At 37.1% G+C, this 14,847-nt stretch overlaps 1 long non-coding RNA gene across 1 annotated transcript; it reads right to left on the bottom strand.

Moving 5' to 3' along the window:
* Positions 1-793: 793 nt before the first annotated feature.
* LOC110351343 (uncharacterized) lies at positions 794-4,200 on the bottom strand. The gene is made up of 2 exons (XR_002398632.4): positions 3,973-4,200; positions 794-1,894 (listed from the first exon to the last, which is right to left on the bottom strand). It is a non-coding gene; the product is annotated as an uncharacterized lncRNA (long non-coding RNA).
* Positions 4,201-14,847: the final 10,647 nt, after the last annotated feature.

Raw genomic sequence — 14,847 nt, 5'->3', positions numbered from 1 at the left:
AACAGAAAAAGAAATGACAAGTCTTTTCAGTTGGCAAGTTTACAAAACAAAGTAACAGTACGTATTGCATAGCGTATTGTTAATGTATTAAAGAAAAGTAAAATAATTGCAATTACATTAAAAATCAGTTGTAATAATGTGTTAAAAATACAGAACAGCATTGTCACTCCTTGAAGAAAGTCCCTTTTCATGGCATTTTCCTTACAACACTTTCTGCTGCTGGTTTTGCAGTTTTTACCTAAACTAATGTTAAATTGTTAACATTATGGATGTTAACATTTTTTTTTTAAATTGTTAAGCATTATAAATGATTACCAGTTACATGGTACTGATATTTATTTAAATAAGAAAATTAACACTGAGACTACACCTTGAATGAGGTGCATTGACAACAGTAAAAATGTGTATCTGTAGAAATCTGATGTGGCAGATCTTTCTCCATGCAACGCACTAGTCTCTCAATTCAGTTCTGATTTTTAAAAGTTAATGTGAAAGGTTCTTCACAGAATAATGGCCTGAAGTGAAGAAGTGCTGATCAAGCCTTTTGTCATTGCAAAGTAAATCATCATCCTGCTGTCGTTAGAATCCCATGAACATGGTTTTGGAGTGTGATTCGGAGAAATGTTCTTCCTAATTTTTCAAGGAGATGAGAAAATCTATGAAAAATATTTGCTGAGAAATCAAGAAGCCAAGTTAGGAGGGAGAGATAAAATAGTCATAACACATTTAAATCCTTTGACTATCCTTGCACTGTAACTCTGTCTAGTTGTAGTTTGTGGTGGAGGCACAAGACTTCTGTTTTTTGTTTTTTTTGTTTGTTTGTTTTTGTTTGTTTGTTTTTTTTTTTAAATGTGTTGACAGCCATATAAATCTGTAAAGGTACTGAATCAAGTATATTATTTACTAGTAAAGATGGCAACAGGAAAAGCTTGAATGGCAGCTTTAAGTTTTGCATTAACATATAAAGATGCAGATCTATCATAAATCTTTCACGAGGCTTTCATACCATGTTTGCCTCTCAAAACATAGCTGGAAAGACTGCAGCCCTGTACTGATGAGCCTGAGAAATGCAGGTCTCTGCTGTGAATAGGAGAAATAGTGCTGTGCTGATTCTTCTGAGGGCAGGCTGCTAGCACAAAACTCAATAAGCTTGGCTTATGTTCAGTGTGTGTATGCTGTATAAAAAGGCTTTTGCATTGTCTTGCTTAAAAAGATCTCTAATCTGCTCAGACACAATGATGAAGATCAGCCTCAACCACCCAGCCAAGTAGTTTATTAGGATCCTGGCTTGCATGCAGAATCTGCTTGCTACTGTTTCATGAGTTGCAGCTGCCTTGGAGACCCTAAATTGTGAGGAAACATAATTTAAACAAATTTCCTCACCTATGTGCAGTTCTGCACCTCTATCAGAGACAAATATTGGTTCTGTATGACCATAAAAGCATTTTTTTTCATTCTTACATGAAAGTAAATCCATCTTGGAACTAAACAAATTACTGCCAAAGCTATTTTTCACTGGGCTGATGTATTATTTTCAGATAGCAAAGGGGATTGGTTTATACTTATCAGGTAGCTCAAATCTGTCATCAGGCACTCTCTACAGGTGTCATTATTTGACAGTAAAACTGGGAAAACCCTTCTTGATCCTTGTGTCTTTAGAAGCAGGGAACATGCTCACATAAAGTATGCAAAGCAAATATCACTGTGGGTGAAGTGAGAAAGCCAAAATGAGCTGACTGGAAGTGGATGGGGTTGCTCTGAGACTTAGTGATGACAATTCCACTGTATTAATCCTTTTCGTCAGGGAGAGGATGCACTTCACACAACAGATGTCTTGACTCAAGGTGTTTGGGAGACTCTGTGAATCCCTTGTCAGATCAAGTATGAATCATTTCTGGAAGGAGGAAAAGAGCAGATTAAAGAGATGAGACAGACAGTACTCAACAGCAGTGAGATGTTTATCTGAGAGGGAGAGAGCCACATTCAACCTCCTGCTCCATGTGATTCAGAGCAGAAATTAAACCGTTGGTCTCATTCAGACTTTAAGAGAAGAAATCCCATTTTGAGACACTTCAAAGAGACTATTGCCATGTGCAATTTTGTAAATAAGAATAGTTATGCTGTAGCTGAATTTGGCCCAGAATCTGATTTGAGTAGCTACCATATTTCCAAGTAACTGGGAATGAATATTTGACTGCAGATATTTTCCTTGATCATGTAAGTGTCTTATACCTTATTTGCAAGTAGTTGCATTGAGCATCCTGGCATTTTTTCTGCCTATGTGGCTGTATATCAACAGAATCCTGATGTTAGCTAATAAAATAGTTGAAATGTCACCCAGTGCAGTTTTTTTGTGTGTTCTGGTCATAACTCAGGAAATCATTTCAATGGATGTCTCTCAGTAAATAAAGGACTAGCTTTCTCAGCTTCAGAAATGTAAAGTGAAGCTTTTGTTTGCTTCATCTGTAAGATAACAACATTTTACAAATAGCTTTGACCTTTCTTCTCATGGATAAATAAATCCACCGTTATTTTCTAGAACCTTCTTATTTTTGAATTTGAATGTTGTCCTTAGGAAAAAAAATAAAGGATCAACAGCAATTGAACCCACACTTATTTAATAAGTTGTGAAAAATACTGCAATAGTACTTAACGCCAAAAAGAAATTGATTGACAATTCATATTGATAAGGTTTGAATTTCTATCGCTATAAGCTATATTAGCATCATATTGCTACATTTCATAATGTTCGGAATACACAGCTTCATATTAAATATCAGCATATTCTATGACCACAGCTTTTTATCCAGGACTTTAATATGATATTAGAACCTGCTAATAGTAAACTATAATTGTGCCAGATGAGTAATAAAAACAATAAAAAGACGAAGGGACAGGCACTTGAATAGAAAGATCTATGAAATAATTACTTACATAGAAATGCATTTGAACAAAAAAATCTATAATCATTTTTTCTGTTTGTGAATGATTTCCACACAAAAAAACTCAAAAGAACATCATAAAGAGAAAAGGACAAATATGTGGATGTACTTGCAAGCATTGTACCAAAATGTTTATGAATCTGATTCTGAGCAGCTGCAGAATGATCTAGGTAGCTGTTAAAATAGAAATGAAATTCAATACCAATTATTGCACAGAAACACACAAGAAAAACAATCCTAACTATAGGGTTGCATCATTCTAACTCTTTCCACCTGGAAAAAGATCTTGGGTCTTTTTGGTTAGTTCTCTGACACTACAAGCTTGATTCTCAGTAATAGTCAAAAGCCAATCACAATTATATGAATTATTAGCAAAATAATGTAGAACAAAGCAGAACACATAATTATACCATTGTATGAAACTGTGATGTTTGCAAATTTAAAATATTTCATGAATTTCTGGAGAAAAAAATAAACAGATAAAAACCTCAAAATCTGAAAAACTATGGAGAAGGTTTCATGGAATGATATGTGTAAATAGGTATAAAATTTCTTAGGACAAGTGAAAAAGGAAATAAAGATCCTGGGTTTCCTAATTCTGATTGCTTTATTAGATACAATTTATGAATGTATAGATGCAGATAGATAGAAAATATATAATATCCTGAGTACATGCTCAACATGTATCTTTATTGAAAGGAAAATATTTTAGCATATTCCATGACACTCTTTAGGATTGAATGTATATATATTAAGTGAGGTGTCTAATTTTCAATGACCTAAGTCTTAGCTCATCACTTCAGCTATGCTAAAAGGGCCTAGAATGACTACATCAGCAACAGTAATGTGCTACAGGTGTTTCTGTTGTAGGATGAGTGTCTCTGGCTGTTCACATAGAAGAGGCGATCCAGGGACAGGATCTGTGGAAGCTTAGAATCCATGTAAGTAGCTTCACTGAAAACAGACAAGGTGAAGGAAGTACTCAAATTCCCCAACATGAGTACAACTGTATAACCCAGGGAACACTTACCTGCCAGCCTCTGAACTTGAGTCACTGCCAATCTACTTCCCAGTGAAGTAGTACCACCAGGGCTTTATTGTACTGAGAAGGCACCACCAAGGTAACTAGCACCTAGAGTCTCTAAAACTATTTCACAGAGACAGTAGAAAACATGAAGAAAAAGCAGCTTACTGGGGAACACTGAGTCCATTTCACCACAACAGTAGAACAGCACCCTAGGTAACCTAAGCCTCTAACTCCCCTGGGGAGGCAATTCTTCCCATCCGTCCTCAAGCTTCCTATATAGCAAAAGTCAAATGATCCCCACCTGGCAGATTTCACTTCACAAGGGTGGAGCCAAGAGACTTTGTGGAATAGGCTCATCTACCTGTGTTTTAATGTTTTAAGGTCCTTATCACTAAGAGAAATAACCTGACAAGGGGCTTAGTGGTTAGAGTTGACCTAATGAATTAACTACAAAAGGTGCGTAAGGGTCATATTTTTGTCAGGAAATACTGAGAGGAAAATTAGTACAGAGCCTGTTAAAATAAGATAAATAAACGTAAATAAAAGAATAAAGAAAATGACCTTAAAGGCAAAATTGCTGTCGTAGATTTTCATCTGTCTAGTCACGACAGATAAAGAATATAGGAATCAGAATGACTTTTCCTGACATTACTGTTATTTAAATTAGCTTTCCTGAGATCTCTTCTTTATGCAGGACTTTTCAAAATCTAGCACCATGACCTCTGACTACAATATTTACTTTTGCTGCATATAAACTATCACATAGAAATGCCAGGATCTGGATCCTCACTCCCTATTCAAGTCAAGGACCGGACTGAAAGTTTTTGCTTTAATTCGGTTACATGATTACATTGCTGTTGCTGTGGTTTCCCCCGGCCGGCAGCTAAGCACCACACAGCTGCTCACTCACCCTCCCCCCTCCTTCTCTGAGAAGGAAGAGAGAAATAGGAAAATGAAGCCTGTGGGTCGAGACAGAGACAGTTTATTAAGACAGGAAAACAAAGTAATAATAATAATAATAGTACTGCTACTACTAACATGTACGGAATAAGTGATGCACAATGCAATTGCTCACCACCCGCTGACCAATGCCCAGCCTATCCCCGAGCAGACAGCCCCCCCATCCTGGCTATCCACCCCTATGTATTGTTTAGCATGACATCAGAGGGTATGGAATACCCTTTTGGTAGTTTGGCTCAGCTGTCCCGGTTCTGTCCCCTCCCAGCTCCTGCTGCACCCCTAGCCTGCCTGCTGGCAGGACAGAGTGAGAAGCTGAAACGTCCTTGGCTTAGTGTAAGCACTGCTCTGCAACAATTGGAACATCAGCATGGTATCAACACTCTTTTCATCCTAATCCACAACATAACACCCTACCATCTCCTAGGAGGAAAATTAACTCTATCCCAGCTGAAACCAGGACAGGTGTTTTCTGGCAGGTCATGAGAAGAAGATTGGCTGGCTTGAGGGAGCTTCTGTACACATGGCTTTTAGGCTGCAGCCAAAGTGTTCCTCTAGATCAGGAAGTTTGAAGACGGATAAGTGGTTAGAAAGATGCCTGGCATAGAAGGACCTGGGAGTATTGGTTGATGGTTGGCTGAAGGTGAGCCAGCAGTGTTCTCAGGTGGCCAAGAAGGCCAACAGCATCCTGGCTTGCATAAGAAACAGCGTGGCCAGCAGGGCTAGGGAAGTGATTGTCCCCCTGTACTTGGCTTTGGTGAGGCCGCACCTCTAGTACTGTGTTTAGTTTTGGGCCCCTTGCTACAAGAAGGACATCGAGGTGCTCGAGCAAGTCCAGAAAAGGGCAACAAAGCTGGTGAGGGGTCTGGAGAACATGTCTTACAAGGAGCAACTGAGGGAGCTGGGATTGTTCAGCCTGGAAAAGAGAAGGCTTGGGGCGACCTTATCGCACTCTACAGGTACCTTCTTAAAGGAGGCTGGAGTGAGGTGGGGGTTGGTCTATTCTCCCACGTACCTGGTGACAGGACGAGGGGAAATGGGCTAAAGCTGTGCCAGGGGAGGTTTAGGTTGGATATTAGGAAGAACTTCTTTACTGAAAGGGATGATAGGCATTGATATAGGCTGCCCAGGAAAGTGGTTGAGTCACTATCCCCAGAGGTCTTTAAAAGACGTTTAGATGTTGAACTTAGTGATATGATTTAGTGGAGGACTTGTTAGTGTTAGGTCAGAGGTCAGACCAGGTGATCTTGGAGGTCTCTTCCAACCTAGATGATTCTGTTGAATATTCCTAAAGAATAAAGAAAAACTGTGAGGCACTGTGATGTCAAGTGTTTGTCAGCCATATGTATTGCTTTGTAACATTGGGATAGCAATGTATTTTTCCATATTCCCTTAATCACATGATTTTGCTTCTTGCCTTTCTTAGCTTCACATTAAATACCACATATCTTAAACCGAATTTGTGACACTGATGTGAAATGAAGTGTACAAATATGCCTTTTATTGTATATTTTTTGCACAACATGGCAAGATCTTGAACTCAACCCTTTTACATTCAGTAGGACTAAATTTAGGAGTCCAACTTAAAAATACAGGAGTTTGATCAGATCTAGTGAAAGCATAGTGCAATGTTACAGGAGGAAAATAAATAAATCGGGAGTGAGTTCAGAAAGACAAAGGAAACTATTCAGTAGAATTAATTAACATTATCCTTTTTATTCCTAAGAAGTGAATATAAAAACTATTTTATTCCAAGTCATTATCCACAATTTTTTCCTCATAAGAATGTTTTTCCTTTCCTAAGTGAGACCTGTCCATCCTCCATTAACTGATATTACTTGAACCTTACTGACTGTTCTCTCAAGTTAATACCCAAAGCATAAGACAGTTGTGCAATCAAAAAAGTTCTTTCTCCATGTCTCCTGCTGGTTTTTGTTGTTATTGTTGTTTGTTTGTTTGTTTTCCATATACAAATATATCTGAAGATGATATTTCAACCTATGGCTACAAAGGTCTTCACAGGAGTGAATTCTGAAATCAGAATAATTTCTGTCTTCCATCTCAACTAAGCATAATTATTTATATAAAGAGAAACAACTATATTAAGAAATGAATATTTAAGACAATTACTTGGCATGTACAAAGGACATTTAGGAAACTGTCCAAATTTGACATTAATGGACTCATTCTTTAAGCTATACTATCCATTTCAGGCTGATTGTCTAGGATCTCCCTAAGTTTGATACTCAAGAGGCCACAACATGGTTGGAAGTATTGCAAAGTAGAGAATGTTATTAAGGGAAATCCACAGACACTGAAAAATGTGGGAAATGGTTGAAAAGGAGGAGGTAGTAGGTTAGACATGTTAAGTCCAAATGAACTGAGAGATGGCACATAACTTATTAATTAACAAAGTTTTATAAGATTTCATGAGATTTGGTCAACCAAAATTAAACAAGAGAACCTTCTTGAACAAACATGAAGGGTCATATATCCTTCCCAGCAGGACCGTGGAGGTGATCATCTCCCTGTACTCTGCTCTGGTGAGGCCACACCTCAAGTACTGTGTTCAGTTTTGGACCCCTCACTACAAGAAGGACATAGAGGCCCTGGAGTGTGTCCTGAGAAGGGCTATGAAGCTGGTGAATCATAGAATCATAGAATATCCCGAGTTGGAAGGGACCCATAAGGACCATCAAGTCCAACTCCTGGCACCGCACAGGTCTACCCAGAAGTTTAGACCATGTGACTAAGTGCACAGTCCATTTTTTAAATTCAGACAGGCTTTGTGTAGTGACTACTTCATTGGGGAACCTGTTCCAGTGTGCAACCACCCTCTCGGTGAAGAACCTCTTCCTGATGTCAAGCCTAAACTTCCCCTGCCTCAGCTTAACACTGTTCCTGTGGGTCCTATCACTGGTGTTCACAGAGAACAGATCACCTGCCTCTCCACTCCCCCTTGCAAGGAAGGTGTAGACTGTGTTGTGGTCCCCCCTCAGCCTCCTCTTCTCCAGGCTGAACAGGCCCAGTGACCTCAGCCTCTCCTCATGTATCTTCCCCCCCTAGGCCCTTCACTATCTTCATCACCCTCCTCTGGACACCCTCCAACAGTTTAATGTCCTTTTTTGTACTGTGGTGCCCAGAACTGCACACAGTACTCGAGGTGAGGCCACACTAGTGCAGAGTAGAGCAGATCACTTCCCTTGACCGACTAGCAATGCCATACTTGATAAAGGATACAGTTGGCCCTCCTGCCTGCCAGGACACACTGCTGGCTCATATTCAACTTGCTGTCAACCACAACCCCCAGATCCCTCTCTGCGGGGCTGCTCTCCAGCATCTCATCGCCCAGTCTGTACATAAAGCCAGGGTTGCCCCATCCCAGGTGCAGGACCCGGCACTTGCTTTTGTTAAACTTCATGCCGTTGGTGAAGGGTCTGGTTGGTGAAGGCTACAAAGCTGGTGAAGGGCCTGGTATACAAATCCTGTGAGGAGTGGCTGAGGGAACTGTTTAGTCTGGAGAAGAGGAGGCTCAAGGGAGACCTTATTGCTCTCTACAGCTACCTGAAAGGAAGGTGTGGGGAGCTGGGGGTCAGCTTATTCTCACAGATAACTAGTGGTAGAACTAGAGGGAGTGGTCTCAAGCTGCACCAGGGGAGGTTCAGGTTGGAAATTAGGAGACATTTCTTATCAGAAAGAGTAGTCAGACATTAGAATGGGTTGCCCAGGGAGGTGGTGGCATCACCGTCCCTGGGAGTGTTTAAGGAAAGGCTGGATGTGGTATTTAGGGACATTGTTTAGTGGGTGATATTGGTGGTAGGGAGATGGTTGAACTAGATGATCTTGGGGATCTTTTCCAACCTTAATTATTCTATGACTCTGTGATCTTATTCTGTGTTTTCTTATCCTGTATGTTCAGGATATGTAAACCATGTCCAGAATCTTTACAGTTTAATTTTATAAATATTTTTTGTACATTTTTTGTACATTCAGAGAAAATTCTGAATTTTCTCTGAACACCTGACATTTCCACTTTTTTTCAAGCATTCCAGTGATACCCACGTGGTCTCCATTTTTCGATTTCCCACTATGCCAACTGGCCTAATATCCCTGTAAAAAGACTTATTCCAAGTCCTATCTTACGTAGACAATTAGCCTTATACATTGAGTTCTAATAATTTCCATCCATCCCTGACAGGTTTCTCTATCTCTACAATGTAATTAAATAAATACATTTCCTTCATGAGCATGGCTGTGAATAAAAACTGGCTTATAAACATCCTCTTCCATTCCAAAGAAAAGAAAAAGGAAGAATAATTTGCAATTCCCCTCTTCAGAATAGAGTTTACAGCTCAAATCTCAAGGGAACCAGCTGTTTATTCTGTGGGATGTGTAGTCCAGATATCTGCTTGTCATCATTTTATGTTTCTATTCCAAAAGATGACTGCCTGCTTCAAAAACCTTTGCTTCTGTTAATATAGAGCTTAAATTGGACACACAGGTAGTCTCAAAAACAAATAACAACCATAAGTTCTCTTATCTTTTGGTAATCTACAATATCAATTCAAGGGTTTTTTTGTTTGTTTGTTCATTTTTCCTGAAGAACTATTATTAGCAACATTGAAAATGAAAAATAAGTCATTGGCAAATAAAGTCAGCCTTGCTTCTAAATATAATTTGCTCTTAGCATGATGGTATGACTGTTATGGCTATTACTACATTTCTATGAATAAATAGTTCATATTATTAAGAGACCTATTTCTATTCCAAGTAATGTGCTTTTTTTTTCTTTTTTTTTTCTTTTTCTTTTTTTTTTTTTTACTAGAAGCAGTCAACCAGAATGTGATTTGCAAGTATTACCTAGTTTTTATGTTACAATGTTGCTGTTAGTTTTGTTTTTTTTTCTGTTAGATATTCCTACACATTCATATATATATAGATATACACATGTTCATATATATTTTATACAGTTTTGAATCTGCCAATATGAATTATGAAATCATATAACTACTGCAAACAAAGGAAAGAATTCTTGTATTAAAAGAGACTCAATATACAAACTACAATGATTATCATAAAATTTCATGACAGTGAAAACATTAATATTTCAAATATGATGTTAGAGACAAGTGACAAAGTCCCCCTTTCAGTGTGTTTTTAAATATTTTTTTAATTTTTCAGATTCTCACTTGTCTGTGAAAATGCTGTGAAAGAAATGAATGCAGTATGTGAGCAGGTATCCTGAAATAACTGTTCAGAGCTTAAAAAGCAAATCAAATGAGAGCTACAGAAGTTAAAGAGAAAGGACATCCTTATGTTTTTACCATGTGTGAGTCTCTAAGGAGCACATGTTTGAATGAATAACAAAATAGAGCAGCAATGGTTAGATGATTCAATGTTATTTAAAGAATAGCTACTACAGATGAACAGAATTTCTCTAAAATTAGAAGAGAGTCAACCAGTATAAACTCAGAGGATAAACTATGCCTCACAGAAGATTCATTCTACCATTATGCCAGCATTCTTCTGTTTTCTGATTCTAGATGATGAATGCAGTATTCTCATGTAATTGCAAAATTTCAAATAAACTTTTATACAAATATATGTTGTTATGGACAAATATGTATTTTAGGTACAAAATCTAGAAAGTTTTGTTTGTTTGTTTGTTTGATTTTTGTTTTTTCCATAGAAAAATATAGTATCTGACAGAATAAACATTTATGTGCTTACACAGTTAAATAAATATTTTACAGCAAAAACATCAATCAGTTTTCTATTAAAATATTTTGGGGTAGTTAGAGGACATATTTTTTGAAATTAATCTTATGCTTGCAGTTTTCTAATCTGTTCTCATACATAAAATGAAGTCACATTTCAATCCGAGAAAGCAGTTAATGGTTATCTATGACCAGGCCTAAAGAGTGTAATCTAGGAACACCTAGTCAGACACAGTGTGTTTGTCTCCAAAAACCCAGGAATGCATCAAACCCTTCCCACCTGTGACCTAACTAATATGGAAGGTAACCTAAAAATGTGACCAAGAAGGAGCCACATCATGTATACAACCTACAAAATCAAAGGAACAAGTCCGTAGAGCATGATATTCGTTTTAGAAAAGTGAAACTATACCAAGTATGAACAAGTAGGGGAAAAAAAAAAAAAAAGATTTTAACTAAACATATTCCAATATAGAGATTTTAGGAAAAAAAAAAAAAAAACAAAACAAAAAAAAAAAAAACAAAACAAAAAAAAAAAAAAATCACTCATAAAAGACATGCTATTTTGGCAATAGAAAGCATCTTTGAAGTTTGAATATCTGCAAATAAAAGTACATGCCAGATTGGAGATGGATCGGAAATCAGTCACTTTTTGTTCTGATTCCTAATTATTTCATGTCTCCTTGGAAAGAGATTAAGTTCTACAGGAAATGAAGGCTAATTGTGGGTACTTTCCATCTTTATTTGAAGAATAAATAACTTTTAATATTCTGGATTACTTGCTATTACTGTAATATCCCAGCACAGATGCAGTTAGCTGCTAACTTAATGTACAATAACTCTTCAGTATTATCTTGTTTGTTCCCAGGCAAAAATTTCAAGCCCCGTGCCTGATTAGAAATAGTTCGTATGAAACTTTGCCAATCCAGAGAAAAAACAGTCCTTTTTACCAAGAAAAAGTAATATTCCACGAAGAATCACTCTAAATTTCTTGACACTTCATATGCAAATATGTCCCAAATAACAGATTAAAAATATATCTTGGGCCATTGCTTCTAGATGAGCCTGTGACTAGTGAAACTGCTACATGTACAGTATACAGAGTATTTATCATTGCTGTTCTCATAGTGAAATTGGAGCTTCAGTGATAAACAGGAAATGTCATCCCACCACGTTTTTATTAAAAAAACATTATTATTAAAAAAAATAATTTTGTCATTATTTAGTGGACTTTCTGAAAAGAATACAAGATTGTTCTGTCTTGTGTTTCTACTTAGGTTGCTCTAAGTAGAAACTGCTCTAGTTTCAAATTCATCTAATATTGAAGTAGACATTGCACTATAGAGCTGAACAAATGTGCCTGGTGAATGAAGAATAATAGCAAATGCAAGTTATGGAGGAATATCAAAAGAGCTGGACTTCCAGGATTTCTTCAACAGTTATTTAGGATTACTCAAGTTATATGAATCAGTTGAACTTTTTCAAAGCCTTCTTTTCTGTAGTGAGGTCAATAACACAATAGCCTTAACCTCTATTCCATTTCTTGAACTATTTTACCAGTCTTGCTTTTCCACCCTACTTTTCTCCATGCCTTTCAGGAATTGATCCCTGTCTAAATGCTCCTAAAGGCAAGAAATTTCCCCTAGAGCCATATTTTAACTTTTTTCTTTTTTTTTGGTCCAGTTCTGGTCCTCAGCACCCTCGAAAGAATTTATCATTGTCTGTTTCTAGTGAGATAGCCCGTCCTCCAAATCAAATATATTCTGAGGAACCCTAGATGAAAGGCTTTCCAAAACATGTCTGAAAAAAAAAGGGAACATTTGTATAATTATATCAGTAATTATAACAAGTTATATCAATAACATCTGTTATAGTTACCTATCTGACATTATTGTGCGTGACTGCAGATGGCTAAGGCTGTTCTCTTGTTCTTTTGGATCCAGCAGTAATTTACATTAATGGAGGGTACATTATGTAGAAGAAAATCACAAAGCTTAGGACTTGTTTTAGCATTTTAACTGTCTTAACAAACTTTACAGCTATTTATTTTATTGATTTATTTATTTTTATAGAGCAATCACACTATGACTATGTCACTGAAATTACTTCATTACATTAATGCTAAAAGCATGCAAGGGGCAATAATCCCTTTTAATAAAATTTTCTTGAGTGATAAAAGAAAATCTGTATTTCCCCTTGTAGCCATAATAACTGCTAAGGTGACATGGGCAAAAGGAGTTTTGTCCATCAGTAAGGTTTCTGGCATTCCTGATAGAAGATCATTTTACCAGTTTGCTTGGAGCTTGGTTTTAGAAACTTCTTTGGACTGTTAAGTCAAGGACAGCAGTTGTTTGGCAATAAAGGTTGGGATTTTTATTCTTGGAATGTAATTTGAATTTCAGTGAGTAAAGGGAAAAGTTTGCTAAGGAGCAAAAGAAGTGATGGGACTCAGTAAGTCAAGCTGATGGTTGGACTTGATCTTGAAGGTCTTTTCCAACATAAATGATTCTATGAGATTCAGAGTGAAAACAAATGGAATACGAAAGGAAAGCAGGAGGTTGTGAGACTTTGCTTTGCTGTTTGTAGTCAATGGTCAGGACATCTTAGATATACACGGTCACTCTCTAGGAAATAATGCTGCAAGATGTCATTAATGCCAAACTCTTAATTGAAATGGAATTTCCTGACATTAAGTGGGAACACAGCAAAGCACTGTGAGAGCTGGGAAGTTTTAAGAAATATAAGTCCAAAGGCTGGATTTTCTCATATATTTGTAGCATCCTCTTTCCCTAACAAATGGAAAAGGTTTGTAATAGTGTCAGTTAATTATCAGCTGTATTCCTTGACAGTATTCCATATACTGTGCAGAATAAATGTAGAGAAAAAAGTGGCTCCAGAAAGGTATGTTTTAGAGTATGAAGTGAGAGCCTTTTTTTGTTGTTGTTGTTGTTCTGTTTTATTTTGGTTTTCTCACAGAAAGAGCTTAGCAACAGAAAGGGAAACTCTAATGCTAATCAGGATTTCTACACAGGCAGCAGATGATAAAGAAAAATCAGTGTGTGTTTCCATTGTGAGTTTCCTAACGGACCACTAGGAAATGAACCTAGACAGCAGTCACAGCCAGCATGTATCAGGCTCCCCTGAAATCCTCTTTGCAATAAAAGCAGACTCAGCTGTGGGTGATATCACTGGGGTACATAAAAGATGTGTAAGACAAACCCATCAGGAATTTTGTTGTTGAACTTATTTTCTGTTATTTATTTATTAATCTCTCTCACAACTGAAGACCGGGACATCTTTCAAGTAGCAAAGCTTTGTATGCAATGTTTTATTCTATGCAATTTTTATACAAATAATTTAAAATTAAGAATGAAATAAAGGGTTTGATATAGAATGAATCCTCGGGCGAAAGTGTATAATATATTTATCCAGCACTGAATTTCCCAGTTGGATTATTGCAGTATTCTGTTAAAGAATAAGAAAGATTTTAGAGCTCAGGAAGTCTCCACAGAACCTTTCCATGTAGATACCATAATGTAACATATTTTGATATATCTTATTTAGTTTCCAGACTGGGTAAACAGAGTCAGCCACACACTGTGTTTCAGCTGAGAATTTGAAGGCAGTTTGGGAGGTGAAATGTTGGTCTCCTGTTCACAGTACTGAGGACTACAGGGACTTCATTAGATACAGTATGCGCAGAAAAACAGGCATGTTTATGATGGTATCTAGAGGAATGGGACTATAGGGAAACATTTAAGTTATGCAATGATCCCTTAGTAGGCTATGGAGGTTATCGGCATAACATAGTAGATAAAGGAATGGTTTTGTCTAACCTTCTACCTAAGATTTTTTTTTTTTTTAATTGAAGAATTCCCTCAGGAAACTCAAGGTATGGCTATAAGTTGTTAATGAACCAACAGCTAGGATTAACAGCTTTACCCAAGGCAAGGGAGCAAGCTAGGAAACAAGACTACAGGCCTGAAATTTGGGGATTCATTGGAATTGCAGGAGGAGACCAAATTTTTGATGTTTCGGGCCCAGTACTTCCAATTGTAGTAAGTAAACTGCTTATGTTCCTCTATCTTTAGTGGTAAATAATAACTATAATAATAACAATAATAATAATAATAAATTTTGATGGCATCTCTGATACATCATCCAGCATTATAAAATGCTGGAAAAGCTTCATTGAAGTTTATGA

Source organism: Anas platyrhynchos, chromosome 1 (assembly GCF_047663525.1).
Source record: "Anas platyrhynchos isolate ZD024472 breed Pekin duck chromosome 1, IASCAAS_PekinDuck_T2T, whole genome shotgun sequence".
NCBI classification, from domain to species: Eukaryota; Metazoa; Chordata; class Aves; order Anseriformes; family Anatidae; genus Anas; species Anas platyrhynchos.
This window is presented reverse-complemented; position numbering and strand designations above follow the sequence as displayed.